Source organism: Zonotrichia albicollis, chromosome 5 (assembly GCF_047830755.1).
Source record: "Zonotrichia albicollis isolate bZonAlb1 chromosome 5, bZonAlb1.hap1, whole genome shotgun sequence".
NCBI lineage: Eukaryota > Metazoa > Chordata > Aves > Passeriformes > Passerellidae > Zonotrichia > Zonotrichia albicollis.
Window position 1 is genome coordinate 39,893,006 of NC_133823.1, and position 17,258 is coordinate 39,910,263.

General features: G+C 35.9%; 1 long non-coding RNA gene across 1 annotated transcript in view; it reads right to left on the minus strand.

Annotated features, from left to right (window-relative positions):
• LOC113458843 (uncharacterized) overlaps positions 1–17,258 on the minus strand; it is a 387,535-nt gene that overhangs the window by 223,768 nt on the left and 146,509 nt on the right. Inside the window, exons 2-3 of the long non-coding RNA XR_003379488.2 lie at positions 2,281–2,487; positions 1,186–1,303 (exon numbers count right to left, since the gene is read on the minus strand). This is a non-coding gene — a long non-coding RNA (uncharacterized LOC113458843). The remainder of the gene's footprint in view (positions 1–1,185; positions 1,304–2,280; positions 2,488–17,258) is intronic.

The following is a 17,258-nucleotide window of genomic DNA, read 5'->3' on the forward strand; positions in this document are numbered from 1 at the left end:
GGGTCCTCAAAATGTATCTAGCATCTAATTATGAATAAGTAACCATTTATAAACATTAATAGCTGCTAATTATGTGAGAAAAAAAAAACAGTTCTAGGTAAGCTTGTAGCAGTTGTAATGTTTTGGAACTTCCCTTAGTAAAACAACAATACTGGTTTTCTTTGGTAAAATTGTGCTTGTCTTCTGTGTTACTGCATTAGCCAAGAAAGTTTAAAAAAAAAATTTAAAAAAAGGAAATGGCAAAACTCCCTGAGATTTTTGTTTAATAAATATAGCTTTGGCATTCTGTATATTGTTACTTCTGAAGCACAATTTCAGTCCCTGAAAAAACTTGAGAAACATTTGTAGTCAAAGACAAGGAAAAGCAACATTTAAAACAGAAAAGAGAAATTGGACTTAAAGCAATGATTTTACATAGCAACTCATTATTGTGAATACTGCATTTTTTTTCATTTCCAGTGTAAAATATTCAGTCTGTAAAAATCAGGTGGCTTAGGCATCAAAATTGATATTTCCAAAAACTGCAGAAAAAAATTACTTTGTATTACTTGTCTCAAATGATCGTCACAATAAAAACTGAACATAAGTAAAGAATGAAAGCTCTAATAGGGAATGAGAAATACAGCAGACATCAACAGAGGATTTCTGAAAATCAGGTAATATTTCCTTCTGAGCATAAAATATTTTCCTGAAAATTTGTTTTTCTTTCTCAAATTTTTCATCATCCTTTTATTTTAAAGCTTTCATGCAAGCATCTAAAGAGAATATTATTATCTTAAAACCCTATTGTATATGCTCTTTTTTGCTATGTGATCAGATTTTTCAGAAACAATCCACTAGAAAAAAAAGTTACACTCTACAGATTCAGAGTAGTAGGTGTATTCTCTTTCAGAAGTGCTGAGAGAAGATGAGACCATTTACACATCTGAAAAATCACAAGGTAATCTGATTGTAGATCATGGAAGGAAGGGGCCAATTCATGTGACTAGACAAAATACACTTACTAGTTAATTTTTTTCTGGCACACTTATAAACACTAAATATTATTTTAGCATCCACTAAGACAGAAAAAAATTCCATTTTTTGACTGCATTCATAGTAGTATAATTGTAGAATTTGATTTGTAGTCTAAAAACGATCTTAGCAATCCCAATTAATAAAATAAAGATTTCTCAAAAAAATTACCTTAGATTCTGCAGAAGAGAAATAGTGTGTGGCAAAAACGCAATTTCCATTAGCAAGGAAGATCAGCTTCCATCACTGGTCTCACAAGACTCCAGTAGGACCCACAGAATTTCTTCACCTGAAGAAGGGACTTACAGCTCTAAAGTTTGATACAGGACATTTAGCAGCTGAAGAGCTTTTAGTTTTTACTTTCAATTATTTAATTACAGAACTTCATTTTCATGGAATTGTCCTATTGGTACTTCCTTATTTCAAGAGACTTTTCTTTCCTCTTTTTTATATACAGGGCAAATGTGAGGAAGAAATGATTAAAAGCAACTAAAAACTGCACTAGAGATGCCTGTTTTCCATTCAGATAGAAGGAATATAACAATTTAAACTGCATTTTTCTGCTTGAATGATGTCTATGGATCAAATTCAAAGTGTGGATTATGCTCTATTGAAAGGATTGCAGGAATAGCTATACTCACAGTGTACTTACTGATACATCCCCCCTCCAGCTCTTCCACATGCTATCTCACTGCTGACAAGCAGACTTCATGTGGGGGCTCTTCATGGTCTACATGGGCTTTCAGGATCACACCTGAGGCTTCACTGACTGCAAGAAAAATAAATCTGACCCCAAGAAGTGCCTTGGAAAGGCAGGACTTGCTTGCTGGTGCCTCAAAACAGTGTTTTGAAGAATCGTGCCCACACAGATAGGGACTCTAATTATTAGCCTAGTTCTTCTCATAGTTAGTCTCAGAAAACAACCCCTCGAGGAGCTTTTGTCCTCTTCATCACTGTCCTCTTTACAACCTTGTCCAGCATACTACTGCTCCTTATACAAAGAATTCCTTCCTCAAGGAACTACACAACTACTGAGCAGCTCTCAGTGCTGCTTCATGTCTGTAGCTACTTCTTCTAAACAATTCCATTCACTCATGTCCATAATTTAATGAGATAATTAAACCCATTTCATAGTAAAGTTGTATATTTAAGAGATTGTACTTTGTGTGGCCCAAAGCCCAACAATAAAAAGGAATGGTATGTTTATTTATGTCCCAGTAGTCTGCCATTTTTTATGCTATTTTGCATGTGCATAAAACCACTTACAGATCCATGTTCAAGGTTGCTGGATAGAATGTACTTTTTTTTGTTGTTGCTTGACATTTGCTGAGTCTTTGAAATAAGCAGTTATTCACTAAATCTTCAGACTGGTTTTTGCTGTTCACTACTGCTCACTGCTTATGTAAATGTCTTTCCAACATATTGTCCATCCTTATTTTTTATCTGCTTCAGACTGCTAGGCTTCTGCTTTGTCTATAAAAAAACAAAGAGAAAGATAAAGTCAATATTTCTTGTCAGTACACATGGCATCTCAGAAAATGAATTGTAGCACTACACATTATTAGATGTGCAGGTAATGATGTATTCCCCCTGCCAAACTCTTCTGAGATAATAAAAATTACATGCTTATTGCAGACACACTAATAATGTGCAGTTACAGACAAAAAAATTGAATGCCTTCCTGAGGTGTAGATTAGTCTGTATTGGATGCTGCCTTTGGCAACGCATTTAGGAATTTTATTTTAATTTTCTTAACAGCAAATTAGAAATATATTTGAAAACCATTAAATTTGAAATACTGCCGGTGAAGCTGATGAATTAAATTGATAGTGGAGTTTCTCCACCATCTATTCCTGACTGAAAAGAAGGAAATTATTTGGCTTGCACAATGGGATTTCAGTGTTTCATAAAACAAGAGTATCTAGAGATGACAGACAAGACCAGGACTGTGCCAGGGGTTGCAGAAACATATATAACTACAGCTCCTTTTCAACAGCTCAATAAAAAGTGACTTTGTATGTTCTCTTTTCTTTACTAATAATAGCAAAGGGATATACAGGGCGATAAAAAGCCTTGGTCCTACATCAGGATAGGCCTCTGACAAGCTGAAATTTCCAAATAAGCCTTAAGAATTGTAGGCACACAGGTTGTCACAGGCTGTGAGTGAGTTCCTGCCTGGCTTCAGCACTGCAGAGGACATTCTATCAGAGTCCTCCAGACAGCCTGCTTCCTGCAAAAGTCTGTCATTCCAGGCTTACAATTTTACATCAGATTTGTTCAGCTAACAAAAGATATGTGTTTCTAATTGGTTTGGCCTAGAACTGGTATGTGGCATGGCACTGACAAAAATAAATCAGTTATAATCTGCAGCAAAACCTTTTTCAAGCTGTAAGAAAGTTCAGAAAACAGATCAAAATACTGGGAACTCCCCTACCTTTTAAAAAGAAAGAACTGTGTTGTGCATCTCAAAAATGCACAGCCTAATTGGGAGAAAAAACGCCATGGACCTTCAATTTAAAATATCCTCTGTGAGTATACTTTTTAGCAACTATAGCTAAAAGCACCAGAAAACAAAAGGAGAAGCACCATTAGTCCTAATCTTCTATCTGCTGCTGGAAGATTTGTACCTCACAAGAGACGAGGGAAAGGCTCTCAGCCACACAAATTTATTAATGGAGGAGTGGTTTTGGCTTTTCTGTGTGTCTGGCAGCGGCAGGGAGCCCTGGCCCATGACCCACGATTCAAGACCCAGCCCGAGAAACCCACACACAGGGCAGAAGACCTCCAGCCAGGTAAGGAGGGACAGCGGGTGGAGCAGAAAAGAAGAGGTGACAGTGTCAAAGTTTCAGCTACATCTGGAGATGTGTAAATCATTGAAGACCTTAAAAGTAACTCTGAGGCCCAGTGGGACAGCATGCTACCTTGGAAGCCTGTGCTCAGAAGCAAAATAGACATTGAGCTAAGACACCTTCTCCATATGATCTGGCCCAATGCCAGCCTACAGTATTTAAACTGGGGATTTTGGGAATTTGAGTCTCCAAAACCCCCCATTCTGCAGTCAGAGGTGCAGAAAGAGCTCAGAACCATCTGCACTGCCCGCCCCATTTCATCCTCTGTCAAGTGAACTCTCCTCTAGAAAGTAAAAATCAGCAGTAGAAAAGGTGTAGCCACAGCAATGTAAAGCAACACCTTGTTTCCATTTTTTCTATTTTCAGTAGAGCAGCTACTAGCAGCAACATTCTGCTGGAGCAGTCAGCAGAGAACAACATTTCTCCTTGTGCTCACACACTCAGTTTAAAGAAAAAGAAACATCTGTTGCTCCTGTCTTTGTCGAGTTCATTTATGAAGGCTAATTATTTTATTCTTTCTGTTACTACAACTTCCCTCTCCATAGAAACTATTGCTGACAATGCCTATAAGGTAGATCAATCACTCTGGGCAGAAAGATTTCATTTTCAATTCCCATTTTCATTCTCATTAAAAACAGCAACAAAATCCTTAAAGATATATTCATTGTTAATTATAATTATTCTATAAACATATTGTCATTTTGCAAATGTCACTTAGATTACAAGAAAAAATAACAAAAAGGTATTATATAGTCAATAAAGAATAATATACTTTAGGCTACATTACTGCAAACTGCTTTTGTCTAATGGAAGATGTTAAAGGAACTAGCAGCCCACAATCCAGTCAATTTCCTAGGACAAATTAAACTTGGATACAATGAAGTTCTCCTGGGGGGGGGCATAATCACTGTTTTCTAAGATGCTTTATCACCTAACCTGCTCAGAACTCCCTTGATGCTTTGAACTTTCTTCTTCACAGGATCCAGGCATAAGGGGAATCTTCCTTTACATGGAAGGGGCAATGGCATGATCGTACTAAAAGCACTTTCAAAAACACAAGGGAAAACATGTTATAAAATAAAAAACAAAGAACAACTTCTCTATATTACTTTGGTATGTTCAAACTCTGTAGACAGAATTACCTTTTGTTAATCGACTGTATCTCTGCAAACCTCCCAGAGTTAAATACAAGAAATGTGCTACAAAAATACCAATGCAGAAACAAAACAGAAGTTAATATTAAAATATACCTCAAGAAAGCTGGTATGGATAAATATTTTTCATGTCTTTTTCTGTTGGTACCTAAGTGAAAATTGTTCAAGTTTATCCAGGCAAAGAAATCTTACATACAAGGGCCTAATAAGTTACACTGAGAAATCATGTATTAAGAAACTACTAGCTGCTAATTTGGTCCAGTTTTGGGTTTTAGGCATCTGAGCTGCCTAGCTTCACCTTGAATTTAATGACCTATCTAGACAGCACTATTGTTTGGTCAGATATCCTTCCCTCCCATCCTTCTCTGTTTACATGTAACATAAGTTAATTACCTGTATCACAAAGGTACTAATGAGAATAAATATTAACTGGGTTCTCTTTAAAACTGGAAGAAAATATATCAAAAAGAGATTTGAAGCATGACCTTGCAAACTAAGGTATTAGACCTGAATGGGGTTAAAAAAACTGACCATGAAGGAGCTGCATTTTACAAACCTCTTAAAAGATCTTTAGAGTTAAGTAAAGCCCAGGGATATAGTTCTGTTTTCCAAGATGGGAAAGTCCACAAGTTCCCATAATTTGCCACAGATTTATGGACTACTGAGAAAGTAGGTGCTAAAAAGGATTAATTCCTGATTTACATATTCTACCAGTAAAGTGGCAAGGTCTTATGGAACAAACACAACAGCTGCAAATTACGTAATTATGTATCTGTATGCAAATTTTCAGACATCTCCTAAATGTTGGAATACTATTTGCAATGCTAATTAAGTGCTTTTTATTACCTCTGCATAATTCCTACATGTGATCCTGTGCCAGATGTCACTGTCACTTGGAAAGTCTTTATTGTCAGGTTAGCTGAGGCAGCAAGCATTAACACTGCTCATAAAAATCCTAGTTTTAATTAAATTTCCTGCAGTGTTTCAATAATTGCTCATTGTCTTCCTGTCCAAATCAGGTTGTTGATTTCTTTTTTCAAATTGCACACCTGAATCATAATTTCCAATGCATAGAAGTCTTCCTTCTCCACCTCAGAATTATTTAATATACTAAAAAGAAAAAAAGTCAGGAAAAGTAACATCTTCAGATGCCAATATGATTTCCTTATGGAAGTTTATGCAGTGAATGTCACGAAAAAGACAAATAAGGGGTACTGATTTTGAAAAATGGTAAACTGTCTGTGTGCAGGAAGAAGTCATATGGAGGTTGCAATCAACTAGTTGAATCAGTGAATCACTCCTTCACACTGTAACTCTTAGAGTAAGTTGCAAACCAGGACCATATTTCCTCCTTAAGCCATTTTTATGAAAGGCCTGATTTGAACAATGTCTTCCATATAAATTTCTTGATCTTAGGCGAAATGTCTGAGCAAGGATGCCAAGGAAAAAAACAATGGCGAGAAGAAACAAGCATGAAAATTAACTATTTCTTCCTCTGAAAAAAAACAACTCTCAATTTGTCTTTCAGTAGACCAGAATCCAATAGCGTGTAACTGGAGCAATAAAACAAGTACTTGACTTCCAATGTCTTGTTAAAAGAAGCTTAGTAAAAACTTTATGACGCCCTTGATTTAGACCACTGTCCTACAACACTTTAAGCAACCAAGTAATGACAGGCCTCTCCCAGGCAGTTATGGGACTGCAGTCATTTTAAAGACAGCTGGCCAACCTTTTCTGACTGAGCTACTCTACTGTTTGCAGAAGCATGATAGTCTTTTGTGTGTTCTCCCATTCTGGCTAGGCTTCTCAACACACTCATCAAAGACTTTGATTTTACTTGATATTACTCGCTCAACACTAAAGACCTTGGCATTGAGCGAGTAATAAAGGACTCTACAGAAAGAATTTTACCCACGGTTGAGAGTGAAACATTAAATCAGACTTCTCCACAAAACAAATAAATATTACTATATTACATGAAGCTGAATCTTCCAAAATGTCTCATTATTTGGAGTTTACTACTACACATGTTGCTGATGGAAGCACTTTTTGACAAGGTATATAAAATTATCCTTGGTATAAACTAGGCATCATACCCTACCTGGTTCAGCTCAGAATAAATCTGGGACTAAGGTGGATAAAGCTCTAGCCTTATTTTCCATCTTCCACTTTACAGTATTTTCCATCAAAATTATTACCTGTGAGATTTAGGAGTACCAGAGTGAAATCAGAAAGGCTGCTGGAGTGAGATTTAACTGTAGATTATAACATCATTCAATTGTTCTTCACTAGGCCTGTATAACCAAAGTGCAAGAAAGATGCAGCAATTTTTTTGGGGTTTTTTTTAAGGAGCTGGTAGAAAAAAGAATCTGCAAGAAATTCTGTTAGAACAAAAGTTGTCATAAATTAGGGCAGGCTAACTCAATCTAAGCTATCTATTGAGAACATTAAGGAAATCTGCATTACTTTCATCTAACTGAGGACCACTTTTATGAACAAGCCTTATCCAACAATTCTCCATTGCCAATTGAGCTAGGAGCTTGGTGTCTGAACTGAAAAAGAGAAGAATTCACACCACAAAAAGAGCCTAGAATTTACACCGTATGTATATCAGCTGTCCACAGGATTGGTGCTTTAGAAGAATTCATGTATATTTTGCTGGCATTTGGAAACTTTATCCTCATTTCATGGGTTTAATGTGAGGATTAAAATACTCAGAACATTCATGTGGATACCACTGCCACCCGTGCTTTTATTTCTTCTTGTTTCTTTGTCATCCAAGCTTTCTTTCAAAATATTCTGAAAAGCTGGGTTCTGTACTGGCTAGAGTATATACAGAACATATAGAATCATTAAGGTTGGAAAAGACCTCCAAGATCATTGAGTCTAACCTTTTGACAAAATATGAATAATAGTTCAATACCAGCCTATTCACTAATTCACTGCTTGGTATTTACAATTAACCAAGAGGGCGTAGTCACCACTTCAACTCCTCTGAGTTCCCCAGAGGACAAGTAAAAATCATTACTCTAGAATGCTTCAAATTCTGAAGAACAAAGTAAAGGAAGCTAGAAATGGTCACTGCAATACCACTTCAACATCTGCTGCTACTAGACATTATTAGAGCACCAGGTTAAAAAGCGGCATGAAACTCTAAAATAATGAATAAACTGTGTGAGTTTAACATTAATTTGAGTTCTAGAAAGGTTTGCATAACAGTGGCATAGGAATATTTCAGAAATATCTAAAATAATTAAATGTGTAAATACCACATGCAAGCAGTAGAATGGTATAAACTTGTGTTTTTAAAATTTAAGATGTTAACTTCTTAAAATCTTTCTTCAGTCTACTATTTCTCACCTTATTTAATTGCCTGGTTACTAATCTAACTAGCAACAATTCCAGCTCCTGTAATCAGATCAAAATCATACAAAGAAAAATGAAAGGTACTTGAGACAATTTTTAAAAACTGTTCACAGTCTCTTCCTTTTTTATTTTTTTTTCTTGATGCTCTTATTCATTTTATAATTTCTAGATTGCCGTATCACAGATTTAGCATTTCAGTCTGGACTTTTCCAATTGCAAATTCATTCTCTCTGTGGATTTTCATTACAGATATGCTGCTACAGGTTTATATTAACATGGTCAGTATCTCAGAATTTCCACCAAAAATCTCCTCCTTTACTCTTTTTCAGTAACTATGCCAGTACCTTTGTTTTCACAACACAGAAATTTTGTTGTCAATAAAAGCAGCTACTGCTGAACATTTGCAGTGAGTCTAAGTAACCTGGGCACCCATTTTTGTTATGTGAATAATTATTTTGGGGAGCTTTCTGGTTGACTCCATAAAATAAAACAAACTACTTTGAAACACTTGTAAAAATTAAAATGAAGATACTGGACTATATTATCCATTGTGCTATAAAAAAATAAATGCATATGATTTTAAATTAAGCTGAATTCTGAAACAAAAGTAGATATGTCTCATTTTGACAAAATTGAACTGAAATACATAGATTTTATCAATTCTTTTATTGAGCAAAAAAACCCCCAACAATTCAAGGGTCAATCTGCACAGTTTTAATAAAATTTGTTTCCTGAAAAACTTCACTTGGTGAAGTTATTCACATAACTTCTATTACAAATTAGAGAAGTTCATTTCTTTTACCACCTCTAAAAATGTCATCTGAAATTGCTATAGGTGTGAAAAAGATAATAAATATCACCAAAGCAATCTTGAGTACTAAGGAAATTCAGACAACCAAGATCTAAAGAACAAATTAATCTTGGCTACCACTCAGCTGCTTCCCAGCAAGCTGGCTCCAGGAATTCTTTGCTCCTTTGAGATCACAGTGTTCTATTTATTTCTTTTCAGCAAGAAAAGTTCCCATTTAGTGATGTTTCTAAAAGTATATCCAAGAAAACTTATGCATTATTAATAGTTAAGCTTCACACAATCAAATGATAAATCTAAAGGTCATTCAAACTTCTAGGATTAGGACAAGTCAGCTGATAATATTTTGAGACTAGTTTTCTGCAGCAAGATTGTTGGATTTCTACCAAAAAGAGAAAAATTTTATTTTTTAATACTTCAAGAAAGACTTGTATGCCCCATATACTGGTCATGCATAAGAGCTTAGAAGCAGCACTGCAGAAGAAGGGAACTGGAATGGTAACTGAAAATTCAGAAACCTGATAGCCATGCTAACAAGAAAACATGAACAGATCTAACTTGATTTTTTCTATTAACATTAAAAATAAAAACATAACACAGGTGACACAAATATGGATGAGGTTGAAGAGCAGTTGAAAGGATGAACCTGAATTATAACACTCCAGAAAGAAAGGTACTGTTGTAAAACAGCCGTTTATTTCTTTCCCAAAGGAAATCCTAAATGCAAGTAGCAAAGATCATTTGGATTAGTACAGAATATTCTAAGGTGGACTTCTGGAGTCAAATAATTGTAAAGTCAGATAATCTTGCCCCAAAGACTTTCACAATAAAAAACCTGAAGACTCAGAAATAAGCTAGTTGTGGCATCATATTTGTGATGAAATACAGCACACAGTGTGAAGCTTAAGGATACAATTTTAATTTTCCAGCAAACCTGTGAATTGAAAACGGGAAGTTTAAGAGGAATGGGGATATGAACAAAGCTTTTTGAAATTTATCAAATAGAGGTACCACTTGACCCTTTCTACCTACCACAAAAAGCTGATAAGGTTAGGAATATAGATGTATTCATATGAAAGTCACATAAGGCCAGGGAGAGCCCTGGGATTTTTTTCAACTTTAGACATGAAAAAGAAGCCACAGCATATGACTAAAACTGAAAGGTACTCCCCAGCTGTTTTTTAAAAGCTTCCAGAAATAAACCTCAGATTCAGCCAGTGTTAATAGGGTCAGAATTTCCATGCCAAGTAGTGATACCAAAGGGACTGAAGAAAAGAGATGTAGTTCTAATGTACTAATAATGACTTGTCTCCTTGGATTTTTATAAAATGTCATGCATTCAGTTCTTCAGCCTTTCTGCCCCAATACGCACAGGAGTCCTCTACTGTGAGCAGGTATACCAGAAGCATGGGTAACACTAGCACAAATGAACTCTAGGAGAATATATTATTTGCCAGCCACCTAGCCTTTCTTCATATATATTTTCAGCTGCACAGTAGCTGACACTGTGGAACTGACAGCCTTGTGCTACAAGGCTTTGGAAAAAAAACCCATGCATACAAAGTTTTGGGAAAAAATGACATATACTTCAAGTTTTATTGTAAGGAAGTTATTTTCATTGTTTCATAAATCTGGTGCATGGCCCAGTCATTCTGTAAAGTCTGACAGACAGCATAGCTTCATACTTCATGCCTCCTTTTTTCTTTGCATATTCTGGTGTAGAGAGACATGAAGTCTGTCAGCAGTTTTCTGAATATGTCATGGTAATTTTAAGCTGCTTTTGTTCAAATAAAGGAACTAAGATGAAAGACATATACAGAAATCATTTATCTTCAAGCTGGAAATGCTGTTCAAATAATTCCTTAACTATTCTTGCACTTCATTCATCCTGCAAAGCAATTTTCTTCAGTTTGTTACAGAGTCTATGATACAGGAATAGGCTTTCCATTTATGCTTCTAATGGTCTCCAAGGAGATCTAACCTGCCATTCTTGCAGTTCAAGGTCATACAGTTTTGGTCTGAAAGTCCTTTCATTCATTAATTACTTATTATGTTGAAGTCAAATCCATTATTGGATCTAGACAGAGATGATTCTGTTGTGCCTTTCAGCTTTCTCTTGTTTTGTACTTGAGAGGAGAAACCACTTTTGACCCATCTCTCTGAGCCAGTAACAATCTCAGGCAGTCAAAATAAAATTTGGGCTTTTTCAAATGCAGCTACCCCTATGTTTATCGAGTGCTGCCAAATCTTTACAATAATTACAATAGAAAACAAAAACTTTACAATTCAAACAGGTTGATTACGTCCCTCTCTGCAGCAGAGGTGACCTTAACCTTGTACACATGTGTCCTGAAGGGAGTCAGAGAGAGCTTGCTGGTAAATCTGAGCCTCTTCCTACACATGGGACACAGCTCACCCAACTGCACTCATCATCACTTCATGCATGGACTAAAAATCACCTTTTCCTTTTCTATCTCAAACAGAATAGCATGCCACTAACAAGAATCAAAGTCAGTAGGTCCCCAAAGGTTATGATGGAAAGGTAACATTCTTCTGGTCATCAAGATTTACCTTAATAAGATTTTTATCACTGTCTCTTGCTTCACCTGTACTGGTTCCAGCCCTGCACACAGATTCTGATGCAGAGGAAAATTAAGTAACAGAAGGTCACTCTGCCCCATTTCCATTCCATTTGAATGAACCCTTGGAGGTCCTGAAATGGTAGGAAGTGTGTGTGTTTTTGAGAATCCTGAAAATGTTAAACCTCTCCCCAGACACTGCAACTGAACTCTTGATTTCCAAAAGCCGCTCTGTGTCTTAATATAATTAGAGCAATCTTGGTATCCTTGCTTCCTACAGCTGTTCCTTACGACTGCAAGGTACCTGTCAGAAAATTCGGCTCCCTGGTAGGAAGAGAAGACTGACAGATGGTGAATAAATTCAAGGCTAGTTTATTTTTATAACTGGAAAATAAATTTCAGACATCCTGGTGGTCTACAGATTGTTTCCAGGTCCTTTCTATTTTTATGAAAGATAAAATATGTCTTGGATTCACAATCAGGCAATTTAATTTTAGCCAAATTGCAGAGAAAAGTAAATGCCAGCTCTTATTCTAAACTTTAACCTTCTGAACCACTGAGACATTTATCTTATATAAAAATTATTGCAATGATAATAATATTTTTTGGTTTACAACTAATTTACCAGGAAATTAATATTTGGTTTTATGAACACATGAAGCAGATGGTACTTATTGTTGAAATTATCCCATAAAAGTACATGTATTTAGACTTGGTTACAATGCAAGGCATTAGACTCTTTCAAAGTCTAAAAGGGGATTTTTCTTTTAATTTTTTTTATAACAAGACATTTTAAATCTATATCATTAAACCTTGGGGTTAACTGTGGTGACTCCATAGATCCATTAATTTCAAAACTATTGTCATGATCATTTTCCCTCAGAAGGAGGAAAGAAAAGAGCAGTATTAACGTAAATAACTTGCACAGTTAGAATTCTGATCTCTCATTAGTTTCATCACAATCACCGATAAACTAAATAACTGTTATAAAAGTTAAAGAATGGAACAGCCACTCCTGACCCCACTGAAGTTACCATTAAACTTGCCTTTAGTTTTTGCAAAGCTTCAATATCCTTCAAATAGCACTCTTGAAGCAATCCTGTTATCTGCAAAAAGCTTGCAGAGAACTGCTGCCATTCTTCTACAATTTAAACATTCCATTCCACAAGAATTCCCTCTGAAATTCACTGCAAACTGCCCTTGACTAACAGGAATGATATAATAACTGCACATGTACTTCTGCCTGGTTTTAAGACAGACTTTTTCATACTCTATCATTAATTCAGACTCAATATCATTCAGTCACTGAAACCATGCAGTTAGAAAAGAAAAGCTTTCGAAATTTTAAATAAATTCTATATTTCCTAAAACTTTACATATTATTTAAGGGCATTGCAGGATCATGTTACACAGAATTATATATGCAGCCTGCAGTCCCAACAACAGTCCTGTTGTTGATTTTGTACCATCTCCAAATAAAAAGATACTGAAACTGGCCTAGTTACTTGTGTGGTAACCGGCAACTCTGTCACTTTGCAGGTGAACAAAGACCAGAGAGAAAAATTCATGTATTAGAAATATCTACAAACTATCTCTGTATTTCCCTCACATCAAGTCAAGCAAAAGATGGAAATATTTTTAAGAACTTCACAGTTCATTTAAAAAAAATCTTATCACTGAAAGAAATGATTAAAGAAATTATTGCTCAACTCAACATAAGAGAATACACATCTGAACGAAATCTGATCCTCCTTACACACACTAACTCCAACTTTATCAGAAATTTTCCAAGTTCCATGACTATAGCTAAGGCTCTAAAACCTTTTTAAAAAGAGGTCAGTGGCCCGACATTCAAAAGTGGTAATTCTGCCATTTATTCTTTATAGCTTGGTTGCAGAAATATTAAAGCAAATAGATGAACATATTTGTTCTATTGACAGAAAAGAAGAACAACCTATGAATCACTGGGCACTCAGCAGAGTGGAAAATCAAACTAAAAAAGCAGGTATCTAAATTTAAGTGGAAGAACATGATTTTTGGCACAGATCTGTGCCTCATAACTTCTGGCAAACTCATTCCATTCTCCTCTGTTATGAGGAAAGTGATCCACATACAGAATGCTCCTAAATTAGGTATCTCAATTAAATTACCAAAGTTAAGTTGGATATATTCCAGCTAAGTTTAGAAGATCTTGGACACATTCTTAAAACTAGAAAAATAAATTCACTTAAGGGTGTTGTACTTAAACAAATGTAAGAAGATTCACAGCAGACATCTCAAAGCCAACCTTAACTATAATTAGTCGCAATTTTTAACTTTTTTTCAAAAAAATATTCATAAAGCAAAAAGTGCCAATTAAGTCGGATATTAAATTTATGGCAACTTATTACAACACAAAGTGGTGGCTGAACCACTGAGAACAACTGACCTGGAAACCAGGAATCCTGTGCTCCAAAATGGTTGCAGGCAGCCAGCTGAGGAGGTTGGGTGAGAGAAATGGCAGGAGCCCGGGCAGGTTTCTGATTAAAAAGATCAGCTGGAATAGCATCAAAAATTGGGCAACTGACACACCAACAACTGCTGGGAAATTCTTTGGAGCATTCTAAATTTATATTTACATGACCCATTATTGCTTCTGGCTTACTGAAAATGGCATGCCACTTCAATTAGACAAGCTGCATGACAAACCACAAACAGTAATCCAGCAGAGGAGTTTTTAAATCTACCTGGCCTGTCGTCAGGATATTTTCAGACACGCTCTGTTGCAAAAAGTATTTTATCTGGGTGCATACAGGCAGATTTCACTGGGTGCAGTGGTATCTCCAAGTTTCTTACTAGTTACTGACAAACATGGTAGATTGGTGGGCACCTATACCAGTCTGGGTATTGGCAGGTTCCATTGCTCTGTAACTCACCAGAGAAAGTTAAAAAAGAATAGATGTTTAGATATTAACATCTTGGGAAAGTGAGAATTGCAAACTGCACAGCACTTGACAGTAAGAAGAGTATTCTAGAGCTTCACAGAAAACCATACTGTTCCTGGGAAGAAAATTTACTCTGAAATCAAGATTCTAGGCACTTCACAGGATGAAAGACTTCCATTATATTATGAAATCTTGGCTGTACACACACTGCTTTCCTATTTGGCCCTGAAGAAAAGCAGCTATTGTTTATCTCCTAAAATGAGAAATACCTTTGAAGACACAGAACATTTGTCACCCTACACTATGGAAGAGGCCTGGATCTTCTTCAATGTATCAGGGAAAGCTTTGTCAGTGGTTTCAGCTGTTCAGTAATTTTCCATCTGATCCCTTTTTTCTTCACTTCATACACAGTAGCAAATTGCACAAACCACTGAATGAATGAAACCCACTAAAATCAGCTCTGAAACTACCAATGATTACACTGTTGTCTCGTTTTAAGTTTTTAAACAACAATTTGAAGCAAAGATCTCTCCTAGCCTCAAGTGAGCTAAGCCTAAACTACAAAAAGAAATACACCATAAAGTTGCATTCTCTATCAACTCCTGGAGGTTAGGCCCTAGAGCAAGGGTAATTCAGCACTGAAATTACATTGTCTTTTCTTGGAAATATCTGTGATCTTCACCATCTGCTTCATGCAATAAAATAAAGTTGCTGATTTGATGCTGTACCATCATACTAGAATAAAGGCCATTTCCTATTTGCATCAAGCGGGGGGGGGGGGGGGGAAGGTATTATAAATTATAATTAAAACAAGCACATGATTTTCCATATTTTAATGAAGCAAAGGTAGCTGCACTTGTTTACAGCTCCAATCAAATTCAGATCACATTAATTGGAATTTTCAGTTTCAGACGAGTAAGACTCTAGCAAGCAGGTAGAGAAGGAGCTCTAATGAGTTTCCTCACCACAGAAAAATTATCTGGCAAACAGTACAAAGATCACTCAAAAGAAAACAAATACTCAATAAAGCAGATAATTGACTGCAATCTTAGTTAATAAGATGGCCCCAAACTGCCCTGCAAAAATGCCAAAGCAACTAAATATAAATGTTTATCTTTGTTAGCAAAGGAAGAACTTCTGTGCTTTTCTGGGGAACTTCTATACAGTTTTGTTGGAGCCTAAAGTACCTTAAAATTAATAAAGCATTTTATGTCGTTGATCCACGTTTGAAGTATTGAATCTGATGGTGTATGACCCAGAGTCCTTCCCATCCTTTGAACCTGTCAGCATCAGCATTTGTTTACAGTGCCAAAAGAGGATGCTAAAATTGAAGACTAATCACTAACACTTTTTAAAGGCCTATTAATTTTAACTGAGGATATTCTCAACTCAACATATGTGTTTACATGCTTGTACACACATACACATATGTATATGTGTGCACATGTATATATATATCTGTATATGCATACCACAATATAATGACAACACAGCTGATTTAAACCATTTTTTTCATTATAATACCAATCCTTCAAATACTGAAACTAATGATCAGGGAAAAAAGCCTTCCAACAAGATTCCCAGAATATCTGTGTTGTCTTAGAATTCCTTCTTTTTTTTTTCAATAAATAAATAGAATAATCAAAGGTCCTTTCTACAATAAGGAGTCACATCTCCTTATTGTGGAAAGGACTTCTTATTGTAGAAAGGACCTCCTAAGATCTGCCTTAATGTGAATTACCATGAAAAAGTCTAGAATAGCATGCAGAAATTCTCTGGTCAGCAAGGTACTGCATATGTGGTGAGAATCCAGCCAATCCAGTATTACTGCCTGCATATCATTATGTGCTGTCTGCATACCACTAAACAGCTTCAGTGTTTTTCTTAACCAAGACAGAAACAGCTGACTATTCCTGCTGCCTTGGAGAGCATGGCAGAGGAAGTATCCAATGTCCTTTTCCAAGCAGGTTGTGGGAATTGGTTACAAGGGACAGACATACACTTGGTATGTCTCCGTCATTATGTCCATCTTATGTCTCACCTTTCTGTTCATCCACCACTCTATATGATGAGTTAATGACAACAACAGTTTTTTTGAGTAATACCTATACTCAAACTATGCCAGCTCCATCAAAAAAACACACATAGTTTATAGTTTTCTAAACTACATAAAGTAAGATGTCATTATAAAGAAGAAATAAATGCCCATTATATCCTTAGTAACATTTGATTGCATAAGGATCTCACTTCTTTGAATTTCTGATTCGACATCCTCTCTGCTATTTCAGGGAGAATGCTATTATACCGAGCTATTTTTAAATTGCTTTACATTTAAAATTTAAATTAAAATCCTTCTAATGTCAGATTTTTGTGAATGGGTTACTAATAATGTAGCTGTTCCTCCTAGAAGTCTCAAAGTTGGAAGTGAAATACTCTCTTCCCTGACTCCCCAACACAGCCAATTACCCCAAGCACTTTCCCACAACTTCTTCCCAGAATCAATTTTCTTTCTCATGAATGCTCACAGAGTTTAGTGCTGCTATCTTTTTTAACATACCTTCTAT